General features: G+C 42.0%; 1 long non-coding RNA gene across 4 annotated transcripts in view; it reads left to right on the plus strand.

Annotated features, from left to right (window-relative positions):
- Positions 1 to 23,769, plus strand: part of LOC135974055 (uncharacterized) — a 70,939-nt gene that overhangs the window by 23,623 nt on the left and 23,547 nt on the right. For 3 of the 4 annotated variants that reach the window (XR_010591176.1, XR_010591178.1, XR_010591175.1), the window contains exon 2: positions 20,635 to 20,775. This is a non-coding gene — a long non-coding RNA (uncharacterized LOC135974055). Of the gene's footprint in view, positions 1 to 10,942; positions 11,050 to 20,634; positions 20,776 to 23,769 lie in introns of all 4 variants that reach the window. The other variant, XR_010591177.1, reaches the window with a different exon arrangement.

A 23,769-nucleotide genomic window follows, 5' to 3' on the forward strand; every position in this document is an offset into this window, starting at 1 on the left:
TGAAGGGGGATCTGCTCGGAGAACGGGGAAAAGGGGGGCGCTCGGTCTGGTGGTGGGAGAGGAGGTTTTCAATAAAGCTTTTAACTTATCATTTGAATCTTTGAGAGAGGCGAGTTTCGATTCTGTCCACCTACGATTTGCCTCTTCCCACCACTGCATGAAACAATCAACCTCTCCTCTGGCCAATTTAGTTTTAGATTGGCCGAGTTTGTCTTTTAAGACATCTACTCGGTCCTTGTCCCAAGATCCTAACAGTGGCCACTGAGTTTTGGGATCTCCCTGAGTTAGCCTAGACCATTTTTCCAGAAATTTACAGGAGTCCGGACCCTTCCTAAAATACATAAAATGAGCCGGCGTTCCTCTAGGGAACTGTCCCAACTTAGATGTCTGGTTACCCATACAGGAGGACTTTACACACACACCAATCACACAAGAAGGAAATTCGGGTTCGTCAGAGCGATGCCTGGTGCAACACACAAAAGGAGCCCACAGGCTACTGCCTCAATCGCCCTTGCTTTCACACCAAGGGTTTTACCCAAGGTGCGGTGCGGCTGCGATTGTGCAGATTTCACTCACTCAGACCGCGGGGACAGGAACCCCTTGGTCGGCCGATCCACGGACGGAGATGGCACCCAGACTCAAACACTCCACAGGAGGACAGATAGACACAGAGACAGGACAGTCCTCAGTCCGGACAAAACACAGAAATAATTACCTGACCAGATTCCTGATGCCAGATCCTGGGATCCCTATCAGAACAGAGTGGGAACCAACAGGTTCAATGGCGTAGACCTCACTGTGGTTGTGTGCCCTTCCGTTCAGGAGGAGGACTGCTCAGGCCAAATGCCCAGGTGCCAGCTACCACGGTCGTCCTACAAAAACGGTCAGAAATCACACAGCCCCAGTGAAGACGGTTGCCATCTCGGTGGAACCTCCAAATTGTCAAAGTTAGAATCAGGACTCACAATTTTGTCAAGACCACTCTGTTTATTAGCACAGCGCTCTGCTAATACAATCAGATAATGTGAGCCTCCATGCAAGATTCAAACAGTCTTATTTATACAGATAAAAGGGTGCAAACTAAACAAAAGGACAGAGAGAGCAAAATTGTAAAATATGCATGGAGCACAATATGCATATCCTGCTTCCTTGTTAACGCTTATCGATCTAAGACTAATGCTTCACCAATTGCCCTTAAGTGGCAAGTTAAGCAGTTAATGTCTGCTTTCCTGCACACCTGGCATTGCAGCATTTCTAATTTCTACTTAAAGGTACATACAGCATTCTTTAATTCATTCTATTTCTTTAGTATAATTCATTTCACTTTCACACAATCATGGGACATAATTGACATGACAAGAATGACAGTAGCTGCTGTACTATGAATGGCCATTTTCCAGTAGTGTATCATCTTGCTTAGCTGCTTGTTAGTTAGTGGCTCTGGGATTTCATTTGGGCTTGCCATGTAATTGGGCTGCCATAGGGCTGCTGAAGCTTTTCATTTTTCCCAAACATATTTTCAGTTCCCTCGTGCATCTCTCTTCCATTTGTCACTCTCCATTGCTTTAAGTCTAAAGAGGCCTTTAAAGTATCCATGTACAATTTATCTTTTTCATTAATGCAAATACCCTATTACCAGTATCCCTTCATGTATTTTAACTGCACTCCAAAGTTGTTTACTTCCAGGGAATCAAAAGTAAACTCCACTTTACTTGCCCTTCAACAATCCCTTTGAATTCACATATACAGTTTACTTCTGGATAAGGAATTTATTTTAAAGCCTGTTTCTTCATTATCTGCACTTATAAAGGTGGGAGCACTTTCATTTAAATATAATTAGCATGCCAAAATGTTTTGATCTTGCTTATCCTAGTCAGAAGCCTCATTAGCAGCAGTCTTCTACTGATGAGAAAATCTAAGTTTGAGTTTTGGACTCTCTAGATCAAAGCCAAACTTTAGACTAAATTTGTCTTCATTCAGCATTTTTTAAAGTATAACTGTTTTTTAAACAGCTTTTCCAAATATCACTTTTTATGGTGTGAGTAAATCAGTAGTGTGATTTGTGGATGTTTAATTGTAGTTTTTCCTAAGGATGGACAGAGCTGCAAGTTCATGGTTTTTGTTTCTTCATTAATTCATTTACAGCATAAGCTTTCAAAAGAGAATTTTACATAAAAGCGTAGCACTCACTCATGAGATAACAGACAAGGTAGCCCAGGTGAGGTGGAGGAGGAAGAAAGGACAAGGACACATTGTTTTTCAGTGTGGCTAGAATAAACAGTTTGAATGACAGCCTTCTGTTGCTTGGGCCATCCTCTGGAGTGGAGTGGCTGGGTGCCCAGAGCCTCCCCCTCCCCCCCGCATTCTTGGGCGCCTGGGTGAGGCAGATATGGAACTTGGGGAGGAGGGTAGGCAGTTATACAGTGGATGCAGTGGGGGTCTATGCTCTTGTTGGCTTTCCTGCAGCTCCAACAGACACTTCATCATGTCCGTTTGGACTGCATGAGCTCGGAAAACATGTCATCACGAGTGCATTTTTTCGCCTTCTAATCTGCGATAACCTCAGGGACAGAGATGATAGGGGGAGCATAGAAACATTTGCACCTGGGGGGAGATAAAAATGGAGAGTAAAATTTAAGATGATGCATTTCTGAGAACAAAAGGGAGACTCTTTCACAGTGAATCAAGCAATTCACAGCAGACCGCACATGTGCTTTAGGTACAAGGTCACATTTTGCCTTTTATATTGAGTGCCTGCCAGTATGATGACACATCACACACAGCTGGGCAACAGAATTTGTTTTCCAAGCAGCCATGATAAGCCAAAGGGTACGCGGGGTTGGCTTCTTAAGCTACTGGCTTGGCGTGGTAAAGTGTCCTACCATGGAGGGTGAAATAAGACAGCCCTCCCCAGAAACCTTCTGCAAAGGCTTTCAGAGTACCTCCAGAAAAACTTCATGGAGATGTCCCTGGAGGATTCCCACTCCATCCCCAGACATGTGAACAGACCTTTCCTGTAGCTGTACTGGCCATGAATGCATCCCAGTTCTTCAGGGCAAATCAAACATTAAACCCTATTGCTTTTAAACCTTGTACTGTAGTTACAAATGTGCACTCATCAGAGGTGCCTTCTGCGGCTTCAGGGTCGGGGATCCCACCTTGGGATGGTATTGGCTCCAAGGTGATGAAAAGATCCTGGCTGCCGGGGAGAACAGATTCACCACTTGCCTTCTGCGCATTCTCGTCGTCCTCCTCCTCGTCCTCCTTCTCATCCACAAAATCCTCCTCCGTGTTGCGTGAGACTGCCCCCTTGCAGGTGTCCACGGACAGTGGTGGGATAGTGGTAGGGTCCCCACCTAGAATGCCATGCAGCTGATCATAGAAGCGGCATGAACGGGACTCTGACCTGGAGCGACCGTTTGCCTCCTTTGTCTTTTGGTAGGCTTGCCTGAGCTCCTTAACTTTCCCACAGCACTGGTGTGTCCCTGTTGTAGCCTCTGTCCAGCATGCCCGGTGAGATTTTGGCAAATATATTTGCATTTCTTCTTTTTGATCAAAGTTCGGCCCTGCACAGATTCTTTTCCCCATACAGCAATCAGATCCAGTGTCTCCCTTTCGGTCCAGGCTGGAGCTCATTTGCAATTCTGGGGGAACTGCATGGTCACCAGTGCTGCCACCACGCTGACCAAACAGGAAATGAAATTCAAAAGTTCCTGGGGATTTTCCTGTGTACCTGGCTAGCGCATTGGAATTCAAAGTGCTGTCCAGAGCGGTCACAATGGAACACTCTGGGATAGCTCCCGGAGGCCAATACTGTCTATTTGCGTCTGCACTACCCCAAATTCGACCCAGCAAGGTTGATTTTAGAGCTACTCCCTTCACTGGGGAGGAGTACAGAAGTTGATTTTAAGAGCCCTTTAGGTCAATGGATCGGGGTTGGTTGTGTGGATGCAGTCATTTTTAAATTGACCTAACTCGGCTAAATTTGACCAAACCCCGTAGTGTAGACCAGGCCTGGGTCTTGTGCAAAGAGTCAGCCTAGAGCAAGGCAGGCCAACTTGTGACTCTGTCTTAGGGAACACCCAGAATGGGTCTGTCTCCTTTTTTGGTTCTTGTATGTTAGGATTCTAGATTCTAAGAAACAAAGTAGTGTTACATTGCAACTTTCCAGAAAGATAAAAATAAAATAAAAAACTTTAACTTCTCTATGTGTATGTCATGAACATAACAGAGAACTGGCGAACACAACAGTCTGATTTTTTTGTGAGCTTGGCTAGTTCCTGGGGTTTCTCTATGCGAGGCCTTTACCTTCCTATCTCTGTCACACTTCTTCCTCAGAGTGAGAGAGAACCCTCTTATTCCCTGGATTGGAGCTACATTGAGCCCTAGCTGGTCTGGCTTCCATTAACAACAACCCTTCTACTCCCTGCAGGGTCCTAAAGCCAGTTCAGGCTATATCAGATTTATACTGTAAAATGGGAGTCAAGAAGTGAGGTTGAAAAAAAGGAAGTCTTGGAAATGGAAAATGGGTTGAGAATTTTAATCTTTAATTTCTCCTTTATCATTATTGCCTCCTTGCGGCATTGCATCAAGACTTCATTGCTTAGTCACTGACTAATGATAATCCTATATCATATATTCATTCTTTTATTTTTCTGCAAGCCCTAGAAACACCTTTTGACTGTGGTACATCTTGTCCAGTGATTGACAATAAGTGTTTTGATGGCTTGTTTCACAGCTTTAGTTGTACCTTGGGGGTTTAATTCCTTTGAGCTGTGAAGAGAAACTCTAGCCTTATCTGTGCTCACCAAATTCTTGTTCAGATTTTCTTCCTGAGTTTCTGCCTGCTTTTACTGATTTAATTAATACTTCTATGTCCCTAGGTTATATACCTGCTGACTTTAAATCTGTTGTCATTTAGCCATTATTAAAGTAACATTCCTTTCCTGATGACTTGGCTGCTAGTTACAGAACTACTGCCAAACTCCCATTCCTCTCTGAGATGCTTAGAAACAAGGAATTTTGATTGATTTTTTTTTTTTTGAAGAAAAAAAAAAAAGTAAAGTACTAAGAGTATCTTCATAGTATAAAGCCTAAAATCTTGAAGATCTTTAGAGGTAAATTAGCTTGTGTTCCATTGTCTTGGACCTTTCTATTTTCCTGTCTTTGATGCCAATGATGATTTGGAAAGTACATTCTGCTGAAAACTGCTCTTTTTGTGAATAGATGTGAGCAAGGTAACCAATATTAACAATTATACCCTTGGCCTCAAACTCACTTCTTTTGCTCTGTCTGCCCAATTTTCTCGTTTAAAGTCACATGACTTTTCAAACAGCATCTCCTTTTGGGAGATGGCCACATACTTACAGTGTAGGGACGAAGAGTACTTCACAGTGGCAGGATTAGAGGAGATTACTGTCTTTGTCATCTGCTTCTGTTACGAAGGGTACCCCAACCATATGGATCACTAGGTGCAGGATGATGATTTCTGGTGAGATGGGTCTGTGTCTCCTTCTGAGTAATTACAGTTCAGTCCTCCAGTACCCCCAGTCATGATATGAAAGAGTAGCACTATGTTGATGGGAGATTGCTTTCATCTGGACCACAACATCTGCAGATACCTGAGCACCTCACCTCAGTGCCCCAGCTTGGTCCTCCACCCTGGTTAGACTAGGGGATGTGGGATCTTCATGGAGCAGAGCCTAGAACATGTCTACAACCACCTCTGTTGGTAAAACCAGACTGAGTACACCCTGGCTGCACTCAACTCCACCTGACCTGGTGTCAGTGTATGGCTACCTATCAATGGGTAGTTTTATTCCTCCTTGTCTTCTCTCTACAAATTTCTCTCTCTAAATTTTTGATATTTTAAACTCAAACTGATCTGTGAAAAATGCTCACTCACCATTTAAAAAAAAAAAGTCTGGAAAACCACATGAAACATTTTAGTTTATAATTTAATTCAAAATATTTGTGGGAGGGGGAAATACTTTCACCAATTTCATCCCAGCTTAGACCAAACTGGTCTTTTAAGTGCTCAAACAGTTATGGACATTGTTGCTTGATATGTTTTTTACTTTTGATATTGATACACAGCCACCTTTACTGGACATATTGTATGGTTTGGCCTATGCGTTCATTCCTATACTTATGTGTGTGTGTATATGTATATCATGCGAGTTAAGTTATCTGAGATACATTGCATTGTTACATAATTGTTATATATAGTTGTCAGATAATTTGCATGATTTTGCCATTTATCCCTTTCTCACTTGGCCCTCTTTCTAATGGGCTGCTTCAGGGTTATCTCCTTGGTTGAGTATTTGCTGTCTGTAGTGCTTCACTAATGGATATTATTCTAGAGTTAGAAAATCAAACATTACTGCTGTGTAGATGACACAGATGTTTCAATGTTTCTACACCTGATTTCATTTAATCTCTATAACAGTGTTTGCCCAAAATTTAAGGGTTGAATGAATACAATTAAATTGACCCTCAGTGTTTGAAAACCAAGTTTGGGCACTCCAGCTGCCTTACAACATTGTGTTTTCCCTTCCAGTTCCCTTGCAGGGTTTGAAATCACATTATGTCTTGCAATAGAAAATCAGTTTCAATTCATTGTTTTAACTGTGTTAAATGTTTTTAAGCTTCACTTGTAATCATATTTGTAAACAGCTTTGATATTTTTCAAGATGGCACTATGCAAATAAAATACTGTTTCTGAAGTGGAACATTTTGAGTTACAAATGAAAAATTATTGCAAGTTTTGTATTAAAGTAAAATCATGCTTCGGCTTTCATCTTTCTTTCTTATGGCCATATTTGAGCAGTTTAGAAGCAGCTTCCTCTTCTTTAGGAAGAACTTAAAGGACTGATTCTTTTCATTATAGGAGAGGACCCACATCCATATTTAAATGATACAGCCTGGCATTTTATGAAAGTGGCTGATGTAGCAAATTAATGTTTTCTCACTGAGGTCTGTATTATGACTTCATCAAGCTATCCCTTTACAAGGGATGGGAAACCCTGCATCTTTGCATTCAGAGTTTCCAAAGCACTTTTCCATTGTGATCGTGGGCTTACCACCCCACAAGAATAACAGGAAGTTTGGCCCTCCTAAACTCTCAAGAACTACAGAGACTAGGATCATCTTTCTCCACACTAGCTCCTGAACCTCTTTGGCCCCCTCTGTGTGCTCTAGCTCACAGCTCCAGTCCAGCTCACTGCTTCAGTGGGTATCATGCTCCTTAACTGGCTTCTGTACCACTCCTCCTCTGTGTGATTAGTATTCAAAGAAACCTTGTACAGCTGAGTTCTGTGAATTCTCATCATATCCTGCTTTCCCCCTTGAACAGTGGCAATCCAACAATTCCATCACAAGAAGGTTGTCCTCATGCCTGAATGGGCAGTGGGAGGGTTTGCCTCATCATGCAGGACATCTGAACTTCCCGTGGCTTTCTTAATTCTTTGATTTTTATGGTATCTCAAATAACTCATAGAAGTTGAAGCCACATTTGTACAGATATGCTCCAAGGCTCACAGTTACTGCTGGTGGCCAAACAATTGATTTTGTTTTATTAGCAGCATTCCCGTTCTGCAGCTGAACTTGGGTTGTGTGTATCCTGTAGGGAACAGCAGCCAAGATTCTAACTGGGAACCAGGGCCGGCTTTAGGCCGATTCAGCCGATTCGGCTGAATTGGGCCCCGCGCCAAGAGGGCCCCGCGCTGCAGCTGTCCGCCCCGCCCCGCCCCCAGCTCACTTCCCTGGCCCCTCCTCCCCTCCCCTGAACGCCCCGCCCCCTCCCCTGCTTCCCGCGAATCAGAGATTCGCGGGAAGTCTGAGACGAAGCAGGGGCGGGCCAGCAGCACGAGGTAAGCTGGGGTGGGAGAAGGGCTCCGGGGAGGCGCGTCCATCCCGCAGGCCCCAGCGGCTCCAGCCCGGCCCAGTCCCCTGCGGCTCGGGGCGCCCCCCCCCCGTGGCGCGGCTCCGCTCGGGTCCCCCCCCCCAGCGCGGCTCCCGCGACGCGGCTCGGGGGCCCCCCGGTGGTGCGGCTCGGGTACCCCCCACCCCCGGCACGGCTTCCACGGCGCGGCTGGGACCCCCGGCACGGCCCCCGCGGCGCGGCTCGGGTCCCCCCGGTGCGGCTTCCGCAGCGCGGCTGGGATTCCCCCCAGCGCGGCTCCTGCGGCGCGGCTCGGGTCCCCCTGGCGGCGCAGCGCGGCTCGGCCCCCCCCCCCCCCCGACGTGGCTTCTGCGGCGCGGCTGGGATCCCCCACCCCCGGCACGGCTTCTGCGGCGCGGCTGGGATCCCCCCCCCACCCCGGCCCCCCCGCGGCGCGGCTCGGGTCCCCCCGGCGGCACAGCTCGGGTCCCCCCAGCGGCGCGGCTCGGGTCCTGGGGGCGGGGCTTGCAGCAAGCCCCGCCCCCAGGAATCGGGCCCCGCTCTTGGTAAAGCCGGCCCTGCTGGGAATCCTTGTAGCCCATAGGCAACAATTCTTGGAAAGCCAAAAGGGAGTCAATCCAGCACAAGCGGGTGCTAAGGCTGTCTCCTTTGGAAGTCTCTTCTTGCATGTTTTACAGTTACTTTCTGCCTACCCTTGCTGGCCTTTGAGGAGGGCTTGCAGATGCCTTTTCACTGCAAACTCTCTCTGGATGGACTTTGCATCAGGGCCCCATGCCAGAGCCTGTGTTGACTATTGCCAGTGTAGTGAAATTTCACATAAGGAAGTCCTGCAGGACTTAAAGTAGTTTTTTTCTTTCTCTTCAACTTCCATAATAAATACATTTTAGCTCAGGATTTATTTGTCACCTACCTACATTTCTGTAACAATATGCCCCTTGCCGTGCAGCAAGGTCCAAGTATTCCAGATGTCAGAAGTGGCAAAACATCATTGCTTCAAAGCACCTTACTCAACATATATGTTTACTAACTCATAAAAGGGTTAGATTGCAGAGGCACTTTTTCAGCTAAAAATCTTTAAAGCATGTTATCCTCTTTCCCCTCCCCTAGGATTAAAACCATGTAGTTTTAGTCTAAAAATGATTTTAAATTAAATTGAGAAAACAAAAATGGCCAAAAGTTTAGATTCAACTCTGGAAAAACGGCTGCTCTCATAGAAAAGAAGAATCTTACCGATTTAAAGATGGAGTGTACAGATGGAGGGAAGGAAGCATCACAGTTTCACACATAGGCTGTGGCTACTGCAGAAATGAGGGTTAGCTACTGAAATGTACAACTTCATATATAGGCTTATCTTTCTCCTCTTCCTCTTTACTACTTTTCTCCTTAGCTCACACTCTGGCTCTCCATTATCTCTGCTTTTTTTCCTTTTTAGAAATGTATTGACTGGCATCTTTAAAAAAAGAAATTTAGGGATATGAATGGATCTGTAATTGACTTTGAACTCCGCTGTAACAAAAACCATTTAGAGATCCTGTTGACCAGTAGGAATAGAGTGAGTCTGGGAAATGGAAGTAATAGATGCAGGAAGGAAAATGGAAACCTAATTCACAATCTATAATTATTCTAAAGTGATTTTTTTTTTAAGTGTAAATAACGAATATAATTAGCTTCCGATTGTGACATACCAAAGAATAAAGAAGTCTAGGTAACTTTGGTAAGGTTACAAATATTACTGCACTACAAGCAAAGCTGCTGCAAAAAGCATGTCTTGCAGTGAAAATATAATTCTACAAAAACCGAATTTGGCATGCAGCCTAACTATATATTGAAGACTGGTGTATTGGTTTAAATAATTCAGCAAATTCAGACACTGTCCTTTCTTTTAAATAATTCTGCATATTTCAAGGATGTATGGTCCTCATTTAGGCCCCAATCCAGCAATGTACTTAAGCACATGCCTAACTTTAGGCATTCAATGTGCTATTGACTTCAATGGGACTAATCTCTTGCTTAAATTAGGATATGATCTAATGTGTATTGGAGTAAATGGAAAAACTTCATTATATTAGGATCAGTTTATGGCCTGATTCTACTCATTCAGATAAACACTAACCACAAGACACCTACAGACTTCAGTGGTGCAGGATCAGCGCCTTATTTCATTTTATATAACTTATATTTATCCTATAGATACATCTAACAAATAATTGTGGGGGGGGGGGGACAGGGGAAGGGGGGGGGACATTTCTGTGGCATACAAGAAATACAGAAATTCATTTTATCATAATATGTTGTCAAGGGAGATTCCTACCAGCACAAATGAGAGGAACTGTTCTATTTATTTTGATGTACCGTCTTTCAACACAGCACCTTTTATCTTCAATAGTAATGCATTATGACTTCATCCCAGTGCAAAAGGACTGCAAGAGATCCCAGGAGATGCTTAAAGCCCCTTTTACTTATAATTAAGGCTAAATCCTGATCACACTGAGCTCATTGGCAAAACTCCCACTAACTTCAGTGGATTCTGGATTTAACTCTTAGGTCATGTATAAACTCCCAGGGCTGGCTCTGGCCCTGGAGCTCTTAGGTTTATGTGGCTGAGGGGTGCCCCGACAAGAAGTGTGGGGCCCAAGAGTGCTTACAATCAAAGTATATGATGAGAAATAATTATATTATCTCAGTTTTCCAGGTGGGGAAGTGAAGCAAAAGGAAATTAAATGACTTGCCCAAGATGACAAAGGAAGTCTGTGTGCAGTGGTGTTGTAGCTGTGTGGATCCCTGGGTATTAGATAGACAACGTGGGTGAGGTAATATCTTTAATTGGACCAACTTCTGTTTGGTGAGAGAGACAAGCTTTTGAGGTTACACAGAGGGCAGGTCTAAACTACAGGGGAAAGTCAATCTAAGCTACGCAATTTGAGTTACGTTAGTAACATAAGGAAGTCGACGTAGCTTAGATCTTACCGCGGGGTCCACACTACGCTATGTCAATGGGCAATGCTCTCCCATCGACTCCCCTTCCTCTTCTCATTCCAGTGGAGTACCAGAGTCGATGGGAGAGCGATCTGCAATCGATTTAGCCGGTCTTCACTAACCCGCTAAATCAACCCCTGGTGGATCAATCGCTGCAGCTCAATCCAGAGGTAAGGGGAGACAAGCTCAGAGTTCAAGTCTGGGAAGTCTCAGAGTGTCACAGCTAAGTACAAGATGGAACAGATTGTTTAGCATAAGTAGTTAACACATATTTCAAGGGACCATTCAAGGTGAAGTGGCCTGTTAACACCCCTCCAGTCATCGGGAGGAAAGGAAGAGTTGAGAAGCACCTGCGAGGGTTGTTAGTGGATTATAGATTGTTTAATAAGCCATAAATCCAGTGTCTCCATTCAGTCCACGATTTTAGCATCTAGCAGTGTATTGAATTTAAGCTCCCAGGCTTGTATTTTGAAAGTGTTGTGCAAGTTTCCTTTGAGGCTGTGGACTGATAGGTCAGATATAGAGTGATTGCTTTTGGAAAAGTGATGGTGATGTGGTGGTTTTGTCTTTTATCATTCAGAAGTGTGGGTGAGCTTCCTAGATAATATGAACTAATCTATAGAATGAGTTCTGACCTCACCTCCCAAATATATGTGAGGGCAGCATCTGGCCATTAAGAGTTCTGACTGACCCACAAAATGGAAGAGCCACAGTTGAATGTGTGGAATAGAAGTTATAACGCAAATGGTATTGCTAAAATATTCTTTGTGCTTTTGGCTTCTTTGTTTCTAGACACTCTACAGGGACTATTTAATGCATCAAATTACATCAGAACAGAGCTGGCTTTTCAGGTGCGGTAGAACAATACGCACAAATTAGCAACATGGGAACTGGAGCAAACTATAAACTTTGAGGAACTATCAAAGATATTTGTCATACTAATTACACAGGAAATGTCCAGGATTTTTGCAGAGCAGACAAGCTGCCACTCGGAAAGAGTCCTGATTGGTCCACTTCCCAGTTGGTCCCTACCATGCATCTGTAACAGATTGGTTCATTCCCCTGGTAGTTGCAGGATCCCACCCATCCAGGCCCTGGCTCCCAGCCCTGGGGAGGGGGATCCTGCAGGGAGGTGTTGACTGATGGCTGTCACTGTGTCCTGGGCTTGCGCCAGCCACTCTGCCATCATGACAGGGAACAACACTGCCCACCACCTCCAGTGAGTACCCCTTCTGTAGATACCCCTTCGAGCACCCTCCAAATACCCCTCCCAGTACTCTCACACCCCTCCAGCAGCCCCAACTGTACTCCCCCTCTGGCAGTGTCCACTTTTTGGGACTCTGAAATATGGAAACCTTATAATTATAGTTCTCAGTTTGAGATCATGAGAAATGTTTGAGAAGATGCTCTCAATCTGTAGAGAAACATAAGATGTAAACTAATTTCCTAGTGGCATCTCATCTGTGCCATCTTCACATTGGGCATTAAAGAGAAATAAACAAGTTCTCACTAAACAGCTGACACAAAAGTGCTCTTAGAATCTTTCTGCCCATGAGTACAGTATGTGTGTATGCATATTACACAAATTACAGTCTTATGGCTTGTATGATTTCCCCCCCCCCCATTCTGAAAAACTAAACTAATTGAATGAATCAAGTTTTAAGAGACTTTGTTTGAGATTCCTTAACACTTGTAAATGAATCAAATGCTATGTTTCAATGTGAGTCAGGTTCAGAATTCCATTCACTCTCATCAGTAGAGCAGTTTTAAGTGCACTTTTTGGGACACTGAGAAATTGTGGAAGATATTCATGGCTTCCCTTATTTACTCTGTGCTACAAATTGAAAATTAGAGTCCGAAGTAGAAAACTGAAACCCTCCATATATCTGTGCATCTGCTTTTCTCACAGATGCTCCAATTGTTCTTCCTCAGAACTTATGATTATAACATTCCCACATGTATAGTAATCCAAGTACTCAAATTATTATAGTGACATTTGAGATTCTTCCCATTAGGAAAATCTAGAATCTATGAAGATCAACGATTTTACACACACACACACACACACACACACACACACAACCTGTAGAGAAGGAGTCAGCTATTTTAGAGCATTGTGATTCTATGAAATGAGAGGAAGGATAGCCTTGTGGTAAGGACACTTGGCTAGGATTATTCAGGAGGTCTGTGTCAATTTCTAACTCTGCCATAGAGTAAATCAGGGCACATCACTCAATCTCTCTCTTCCTTAGTTCCAAATCTGTAAATTGGAGATGCACTCCAAATAGACAAGACAGTATTAAGATCTTTCGGGAAGTGACTGTTACTTACATCTTTGTACAGTGCCTGGCACAAGGGGCCTCTAAGTGATATTCTAATGAAAATGATTAATTATAACAATTTATTACCATCTAATGGCTGTGTGGTGGCCTCTGTGAAATGAGTTTGGCAGTCAAGTTCATGGTAGACCAGTGTCCACATTAACATACACATATCTCATTTAGCACTAATTAACATGCTTGTTGGTAGTGTAAGCAGAGAGGCCAACGATTAAATGGTTTTAGAGACAGAACTGCCCTAGATATGGTCCAGCCAGGCAGCACTGAAGCGCTTTGATAAGTCACTGTGGTGAAACTTGCACTGTTGATGCCCATTTGACACCTGTCCTGAAGCTACATAGAGAACTTCAGTTTCCCAGACTGTCAGGCCATGAGAAGTGCATTGAAAAATATTACAACCAGGCACATGTACAAAATGTAAAAATCTGGGATTTTACAGTCACTCACTTTAAACTAGATGCTCCATGCAAGTTGAAAACAGGAGCTATATATCATAGCATGCAAAATTATGAATTGTTATGGACAGCAAAGGTGCTTTCATAATCTTAGTATAGCTATTCTCAGTGGTTACTAAGTGATTTAACATCTCCCTCTGAACCAGGCAGGTGAACTCAACAATCCTGTTTGCTTCCCTCACTGCTCCTTCTTTTGTTTGGGATTTTCCTAAGTACCTTAGTATCATGAGTCCCATTGAAAGTCAAAGGGATTTGTGCTCCTAAGTCATTTTTTGAAAATTGGAACAGAGCATTTGGCCACATGCCTTAAAACAGAATGGTATCCAGGGGGTTGAGAATGAGGGAATGCATTCTGAATGCCAATATACACTTAAGATGTTTTAATAATTTTCTGCAATCCATAGTCTTAGTCTTCAAGTCTACTGTGTAGGGTTCACAATGTCTAGTCATTCAGTAAATTGCTCAGAGTGAACACTTTTTATACCCTTTTAATCAATATTGTAAAAAAGCTGTGTGTGTGTGTGTAGGCAGAAGGATGAAATAAAAGTAAATAAAAGACTGCTCACAAAAGGCTTTTGATCTAAGTGATCTTACACCAATTGTAGGTGTTGCCAATAGCTGGATGTTAGAGGAGGCTTGAGTATTGTATTAAAAGCTTCACAGGTTATTATCAAAAGCTTTATAAAGTACAGCACTGTCATTCTGCTATTTTAAGGATGGGATATTGCATTTCATATCATCTTTGGGAATGGGAGAATAACTTGTATTCTTCTCACAGATCGCTAATAAACTAAATAAGATTAAACCTAACACAAGTATGTGAAGGATCCTGTTGGCCACATCTTCTCCAAACTTCATACTCTGCCATTTACCCATGACCCTTATGTTTATCACTTTCAGGCCAGTTTTCAAACCATGTGATCCAAAGCCAAACTAATTTGAATCAATTTCTCCACTAAGATTTTGTGAAACACGATAATGGCTAAATGGAAATCAAATGGAGGGCAATGGCTATCAAACCTGTTTCAGGTCATTAGGAGAGATTATTTCTCCTTTTGTCCTTTTGCTTCTCTTATCAGTTTTCTACAAATCCTAGTTTCTGATTTATATTCATTACTTCTCCTTTCTGCCATTTATTACATTTTTTAAAAATATATATACTTGATAAATACTTCCCATCTAGGCCAGGTTGGTTTTGAACAAGTGTGACCTTCTTTCTTGTTTGTGAGATTCTAGCTCTCCAAAAAGCTACAAACATATTCTTTAAAAGTTTCCAATTACACTGGTCTACAATTTTTGAGAAGTCATCTGCTTCAGAGATGAAATGTGCTATTTATTATGTATTTTGATGTGCTGAATTCAAATATGACAATTAAAACAACTGATTGGCTACTGTTTCTAAGATATTTAAGTTTTTACATTTTATGTCTATGTATATTGTGTAGATAGAGTTTTAATCATAAATTGTAAACCTAGGTCTTTTCATGTATTTATGGTTGCTTTACATGATAATATTTCACCTGTCCTGTTTATGTAATACTTTAAAAATCAGCAAAAGGGTTATATAAATAACATTTATTATGAAACAAAAGGCAAAAAACTATTATGTACATAGTTTAGTCCTATTCAGTGTCTACTCGGCGCTTCTTGGCTTGTCTCTTGTATTCATTAAATGGAGCATCTCTTGTCACTGTCCAGCAATAGTCTGCAAGCATTGATGGGCTCCATTTGCCCTGATAGCGTTTCTCCATTGCTGCAATGTCCTGGTGAAATCGCTCGCCGTGCTCGTCGCTCACTGCTCTGCAGTTCGGTGGAAAAAATCTAGATGAGAGTGCAAAAAATGTATCTTTAGTGACATGTTGCAACCAAGGCTTTTGTATGCCTTGAGGAGGTTTTCCACCAACAACCTGTAGTTGTCTGCTTTGTTGTTTCCGAGAAAATTTATTGCCACTAACTGGAAGGCTTTCCATGCCGTCTTTTCCTTGCCACGCAGTGCATGGTCAAATGCATCATCTCGAAGAAGTTCACGAATCTGAGGACCAACAAAGACACCCTCCTTTATCTTAGCTTCACTTACCTCCATGAAAAATTTCCAAGGTTACTTGAAAGCTGCTTGTGTTTTTGTCAATGGCCTTGACAAAGTTCTTCTTCAGACCCCGCTTGATGTGTAAGGGTGGTAACAAAATCTTCCTTGATTCAACAAGTGGTGGATGCTGAACACTTTTCCTCCCAGGCTCCAATGACTGTCGGAGTGGCCAATCTTTCTTGATGTAGTGGGAATCTCTTGCACGACTATCCCATTCGCAGAGAAAACAGCAGTACTTTGTGTATCCAGTCTGCAGACCAAGCAAGAGAGCAACAACCTTCAAATCGCCACAAAGCTGCCACTGATGTTGGTCATAGTTTATGCACCTCAAAAGTTGTTTCATGTTGTCATAGGTTTCCTTCATATGGACTGCATGACTAACTGGAATTGATGGCAAAACATTGCCATTATGCAGTAAAACAGCTTTAAGACTCCTCTTCGATGAATCAATGAACAGTCCCCACTCATCTGGATCGTGAACGATGTTGAGGGCTGCCATCACACCATCGATGTTGTTGCAGGCTACAAAATCACCTTCCATGAAGAAGAATGTGACAAGATCCTTTTGACGGTCACAGAACATGGAAACCCTAACATCACCTGCCAGGAGATTCCACTGCTGTAGTCTGGAGCCCAACAGCTCTGCCTTACTCTTGGGTAGTTCCAAATCCCTGACAAGGTCATTCAGTTTACCTCAATGTTCTGAGGTGTGGTTCAGAGAAGGAGGATGGGAGAAAATGTGGGTCCTGTGACATTGATGGTTCAGGACCAGAAGTTTCATCCTCTTCCTCTTCCTCGTCTGACTCAAGTGAGAATGATTCTGGTGCATCAGGAACCGGCAGTCCTTCTCCGTGGGGTACTGGGCGTATAGCTGATGGAATGTTTGGATAATGCACAGTCCACTTTTTCTTCTTTGACACACCTTTCCCAACTGGAGGCACCATGCAGAAGTAACAATTGCTGGTATGATCTGTTGGCTCTCTCCAAATCATTGCAAAAGGCATAGATTTCCTTCTCCTGTTCAACCACTGGCGAAGATTTGTTGCACTGCAACAGGCATAGATTTCCTTCTCCTGTTCAACCACTGGCGAAGATTTGTTGCACAAGTGTTGCAGCATATGTGTGGGGCCCATCTCTTGTCCTGATCTCCAATTTTGCAGCCAAAATAAAGGTGATAGGCTTTCTTAACCATAGTGGTTATACTGCGTTTTTGTGATGCAAAAGTCACTTCACCACAAACATAGCAGAAGTTATCTGCACTGTTCACACAAGTACGAGGCATCTCTGCTCACTTTGGCTGAACAGAAATGTGTCCCTTTGCAAAATCAAACACTGACAAATAAGAGAGCACGACACTGTATGATTTCTAGAGCTGATATAGGGCAATTTGTTCAGCAGAGTGATGTAAGCTTCGTTATGATTGCATCATCCATGACTTCTAGGAATAACATGATACAATTCATATCATGTATGACACAATACCAGCTTCAGATTGCATCATTCATTGTTTTGCCTAAAAAGCAAGTACTGTCCAAACCCAGTCATAGATTTATTCATAGATCCAGTCAAAGATGTATTTTAGTCATTTCTGGTTTAAATTGAGATCCCTTCCCTTTATAACTCACTTATCCTCCACCATTCCCAAGTCAAGGGTCGTATATACTGACCCAATAGCATATCTTGAAAACTAGAACCAATCAACAATTTTAAGAATCATTTTCATTCTCAGTGATCCAGAATTAGTAAAGTTTGACTACATTTATTTCAGAAGCATTTTGGCTGTAGAGCAGTGTTATCTTTCACATTTTTCTGTTCAATTTTTTTTGTCCTAACTAATTTGGCTCATAATTGTTTTTTCGGGGTTGTGAAACTGGCCCTTTTAAAGCACTAAGTATATATGTATTACTGGTTGGGACTTTATCCTGTTTGCATATGACAAATATTGTCAAGTCATGATCACTTGAACTTAAGCTATCCCTTATTTTTAGTTCTGTGATCTGTCAAGATGATATATAATACAGAATTTCCCCATGTTGGATGCAACACTTTCTGAGTTAGGAAATTGTCATCTATAATATTTAGGAATTCTGGGGAATGTTTTAATACTGGCAGCCTGAGACCGCCAGGGTCTATCACTCAGATTGAAGTTAAAACTAGTGATTTACCTTCCAGTCATGTGACTCCTCTGTGATGCTGGCAGACCAAGTGCTGACTCCTGCCAAGGTCTTTAGGTCTCAGCTGAACACTGACAAAGTCTGGTTTCCAGCAATGAATATTTCACTTGTGTATTAGTATGATTAATATGGGTATTGAATTTATAACAATGTGTTTCATATTTAGAGTTTACGAAATGCTTGTAAATTGCTGCATGCATTAATTTCACTCATAATATCTTTGTCATATGCTATAAGGTAATATTTAAGTTTTTGCTTTGTAACTAAAATGTGTTTGCTGTGAAACTGTGAATCTGTCAGGAGGGATCATCTCCTGCTTATCAAGAAGGCTATCAAAACTAAATGAGCCTGGGTGGGACATCACAGTACAAAGACTTTAATTGCCCATTCATACTAATGAAGAGGCTACATGCAAAAGGGCTTGTCCCATCAGCTTGAATTCTGGAAGAAGGAAATAAGAATAGCTGACAAGAAAATTTTTCATCTCTCTTTTGCTGTTTGGACTCTGACAGGGCCAGAACTAGGAGACAGAAGCACAGATCCCCAAGGTCAACCTGGGTAGCCCTGAAAGACATTCAGAGCAGACCGATTACTACAACTTTCTTACCTTTTAAAACCATAGACCTGTAATTCATTTGTGTATATAAGTTTGCGTGCTTTAACCTCGTAATAATTATTCCATTTCTTTACTTAGTTAATAAATCTTTAGTTAGTTAATTACAGGATTGGCTACCAGTGTTGTCTTTGGTTATGAGATCTGAGGTACAAATTAAGTGACTGGTCTCTTGGGACTGGGAGCAACCTGAATATTTTGTGATCTTTGGTGTGTAGCCACCAACTATCACAAAGTCCAGCTTGCCAGGGTGGCAAGATAGACTGAAATGCCTAGGGCAGTGGTTCCCAAACTTTAACAACCTGTGAACCCCTTTCACCAAAATGTCAAGTCTCGCGAACCCCCTCCTAAAAAAGAATATTTCCAGGGATTTTCTTCTTTACCTGAGTATAAATTATAAAAGCAGTGATCTTGGAAATATAAAATTTGTTTTTATGACCTGCTTATTACACACTATTTATTATTAATTATTATTCATCATTACAGTATTTTTATTACATTATGAAAATGGCAACACTCTTCCAAGATCTCACTTTTGTAGCTTGTATCACTTTGAATAAGCTTGTTATAAGACAAGGCTCCTATGCTTCATCTAGAAGTATCAGATGTGAAACAGCGTGAAGGTATCTAAGAAGCCAACTCGAAGAGTTCCTCTTATACCAGCATTCAGGTCTTGAGCAGTTCAATCAAACAACACACGTTACAACAAAGCTTAAACTTGTTCTTCATAATAATTTTAAGAGCAATACTAGCTGCCTATTTAATTTTAAAAACAGCAAAAAATATCCACCTCCCTTTCCATTTCTTATAAGGAGTCTTGAAGTTTAAATCTCCTCAGTGTGATAGCTATGCTTGCTTTGATCTGCTTAGCTCTTGGAAGTCCAGGGGCTCTGGGCTGCTGGTCCCGTGCTGCCCAGGGTCCCTAAGGACAGCTCTGTCTGCCATTAGGGAATTTTCTCCTTAGAACCCCCTGTAACATTTCACGAACCCCCAGGGGTTCATGAACCCCAGTTTAGGAACCACTGGCCTAGGGGGACTGTCTGTCATTCCATGATAAGACAGTTCTAGTGCTTTAGGAGCTCACACTTGTTACTGGGCTGGTGAAATCTAATTCTAGAACAACCAGTTTGGGGTCTCTGCCCTGCTTCTTGACAGTCTGCCCTGAGGTTGGCACTCACGGTCATGTACCACTCCAAACAGCGTCACACCAGGTTTTAAGTAATGCAGATTTTTTTCATTTAATTTATGCTCATAAATAAGCAATTCCAATTCCTCTTGTTAATTACTCAGTCCTAGCATTGGTGTATAAGCAATTTAAGGATTTCTTCTCTTCATGTCTTTTGGTGTCTTGATTAATTTTGTTCTCAACATCTTAATTAGAGATGTAGGTTAGGGTTTAATGTGTAGTTGATATGCTCAAAACATTTTCCTTGTCTCTTACGCTGTCAGTATTTGCCATACATTTTTCTCTCCCTGAGCCAAGCTTTTTCATCCGGTCTATATCTGAAGTTTTTTAAAAACAAGATTTACCCAAGAGAAACCCCTACTCTGTATTGTTTTTCTGGCTTGTATCATTGTGTAACATATGGATCTGTCCCACTGCGGAGGTTGTGTTGTCTGTCTCAGCTGCTGTTTCACATTTGTTAAAAATACTGGTTCTCTTCTCACTTGTGTATATTAACAGTGTGAGTGTAAGTGAACATATATGTCATTGATTCTGGAGAAGTATGATCCTTGCAAAGGATAAAATCACTGTGTATTATAGCAGCATCCGTGGTTCCTTTATACACCTGACAAAGGGGTAATTAGCAGAGGTTGTAAAATTTCAGTAGTTATTAACAGTAACAGCATCACATCTGTAATTATGTTCCTAGTCTAGTTTTACCTGCATTTTCATTGTGTCCCTTAGAGGTTGTGGGGGGGGTTTGTTTTTTTTTTAAGATCTATTCTGAGTTTTTGGACAATCCGTTTAGTGGTGAAATTACCACCATTCTGGTAATAGCAAAAAAATCTGATCAGAGAAAGAAATAAAGTTAGCTTTTCTCTCAGTAAACTCTTGTAACTGTGCTCCTTCATCTGTCCTTTCAGTGAAACCTTACCATTATTACCGTTGGTATCTTCGGTTGTGACTAAACTCCTGGAAGCTGCCAACAACTTCTCTCCTTTTTTGTGTGTATGGGCATGAAGGACAGATCCTCCTCCCATTTTTCAGTGATCACTGAACAACAGGTAAGAAATGATCTGCTTTGAAGGCCATTGACATTTTAAAGGAATCAGCATGTGGTTATTTAGCACGGATATTTCTGAAACTGTGACCCATCCTGCGTGGCATGTGTCAATAAACAAATGTTTCCATCTTTCACTACAGATATTTAAATTAATCTTCTTATGTTGCAGTCTTAGTGGTACATTGTCACATAGCTTTGTGTTGTGTTGTTTGTGGCTGTAATGTTAAACAGGAAGGGAATGGGATACTGGCTGGATAAAGCCCTCATAAAAATTGTCTTTGTTTAGCCTTTTTTGGTATTTCTTTGGTTATGTATACAACTGTCTTGTTCCTGTTATGAAAAGAAGCAACCTCTCTAAAAAGGAGTAGAGTAAGTTTTGTAGTGAATCATGTAGTATTTTCATGGCAAATTATTGCATTACCAACCTTCCACATGGGATGTACATTCAATGGGAAACTGAAAATAATATTATGAGGGCTGTGATGCCAGATTTTTATAATCTTTGTTCCATACTAAATGCACATCTATTATATTTAGCTTTAATTTTCAGACATTTACATATTGTAGGTGACCATCTACTTAATGCCTGATAGTGTAGTTTGTATATAATAGAATATCAAGTTTATGGAATGGTACTACAGAAGTGCACATGTTACAAGTAATTGTAGGTATATATATTGCTAGATTAGCAGCCAAACATTAACCAAAAATCCAAAGAAACTAAGGATGAAGGCTGGGATTTTCAAAGGAGCCTAAAAGAAATCTCATTGAAATTCACTTGGATTTGGGCACCTAAAAACCAACCTGAAACATTTTCTCACCATATATAGAAGGGATTCTCTGTAGTGTTGGAAGTTCATATGAGAAGTACAGTGATATTATGAAGACACCAATATCCTAATGTGCACAGTAGCAGCTTTTTCACAGAGTGCAATGAATACATACATCAGTGCCAAGCAAGCCACCTGAGAATGTGAATGTTTGTCAGAACAAGGGATTCTTCCTTATTCGTTACGAACTGTGTCAAGGTAACTAACATCTGCATGACAACCAGCAAAAAGAGACAGATGAGATATCGGCTGGATGTTTTCCCAAGATATTATTTTTTTCCACTGGGCAATGCTCCAGCCACTGTTCTATTACACGGCAGTATCAGCAGTGATGTGGCTGTGCTTGAATATACAAACCTGTAGCTGCATCTCGTTCTTAAAGGCTTACTTGTTAAATTGCAAACCAGCCGAATAAATTTAACTTGCCCAAACTACTATAGGGAGTCTAATAAAGTTTTGCTTGGGGTGTGGGCCTCATTTTATGTCCACTGAAGTCAACGGCAGAGATCCCACAGGATCAAGGCCTTAGCTGTCAGAGGTATGTGTCTACTGGCCTGTTCCAGCCGACTCCTCCTTGTGTGGCTCAGGCTAAGGGACTGTTTAATTGTGATGTAGATGTTTGGGCTTAGTCTGGAACCCAAGTTCTAGGACCCAATGAGGTGGAAGGGTCCCAGAGTCTTGGGCTGCAGCCCAAGCCTGAATGTCTGCACCACAATTAAACATCCCATTAGCCCCACCCTGCAAACCTGAGTCAGCTGTCATGGACCAGCCACAGGTTTTTAATTGCCGTGTAGACATACCCAGAGAGTCCTAGATTTTGGAACTAACTGTACAGTTGCAGCTAGTTTCTGTGGCTCTTTGACAATTGTTATGGTCATGGTACATCAATCTCGTGCATCTCCCTGCCAAGTAGGTAGTTCTTTGTATTATACCCTTAAGTGTGCTGTGTTAACTAGTCTTAAATGATTGTGGGATATGCTCCACGCTCTATGCACTAACAAGGAACTGGTGGAGGGTGCATGGGGCCACACAACACTTGGTATTAGCATGCTCTCTGCAAAGGGGTGAGCCAGAATCCGTCTCAGATTCAATGAAGCTTCTCTAATTCCCCAACTAGGGAAACTGTTCCATAGTCTCTAGCAAGTGATCATGGAAGGAACATATGTTGGCTTCTAAAGGGGGTTATAGATTTGGAGAGGGAAACTCAAAGAACCAAATAGAGAAATGTATGTACTGGACAAAACATACACCAATAAAAGCAAAATCAACTCCATATAAAGGGTTTTATTCAATTGTAAATGAAATAAAACTTTAAAAGGCAAAAATCTTCCTTCTCTCAGCTGTTGCACTACAATAATGAAAGTGGGGATTGGCTGGCTCAGGGGATTAGAATAACAATCTAAGATGGAACTTTTCACCTTTTAGTCACTACTTCAAACCTGGCCAAAGGCTGCAATGACCCAAAATACTGACCACCTGGGTGTTGTGCCTATGTGAAATGAGTTGGTTGTCTATCGTGGAGCAATTGCTAGTAAGCAGATATCCACATCACAAAATCCACATCCACAATCACAGTTGGCATCACATGGTTAGTTTCAGCAGAGGGGCACAAGGTTTGAACTGTTCCCTTAAGTCTAGAAGCTGTCCCTCTAAATCAGGGAAGAGACACATTGGAGGGGCAGTATGAGGAAACTTGCGCTGCCCCTGCCAATGCGGTGTCCGTTCTGTGGATGAACAGAGCGCTTTGGTTTCTAGTGCTGTTAACTGTAGATATTTCATATGCACTTTTAAAAACAAAATATCCCCATAAATCACTATTAGTGAAAAGAATAACAAATGTGCCCCAAAGGGGTTACCAGTAGATGCAGAGGTGTACAGAGATTTGTGCGTAAGCAGCAACCTAAGTTATGTCTGCCTTAATGAGCCCTGTCAAGTTGCTTTCCATCGTTATTTGTATTGCCTTCCCCATAGCAGTAATATGGAAATATATTATGATCTCAAAGGACACTTGACCATCCCTACACCTAGACTGTGCTCTTGAAATTCAAAGATTCTTGTTCTCCTAACATATTGGGGTAAAATTTTCAAAAGCGCTTAAGTCCCATTTTCAAAATCTCAGGGCTTGGGGCCAGATTTACAAAGGTATTTAGGCACTTAAAGATACA

The sequence above is a fragment of the Chrysemys picta genome, chromosome 10 (genome assembly GCF_011386835.1).
Source record: "Chrysemys picta bellii isolate R12L10 chromosome 10, ASM1138683v2, whole genome shotgun sequence".
Lineage (NCBI taxonomy): Eukaryota > Metazoa > Chordata > Testudines > Emydidae > Chrysemys > Chrysemys picta.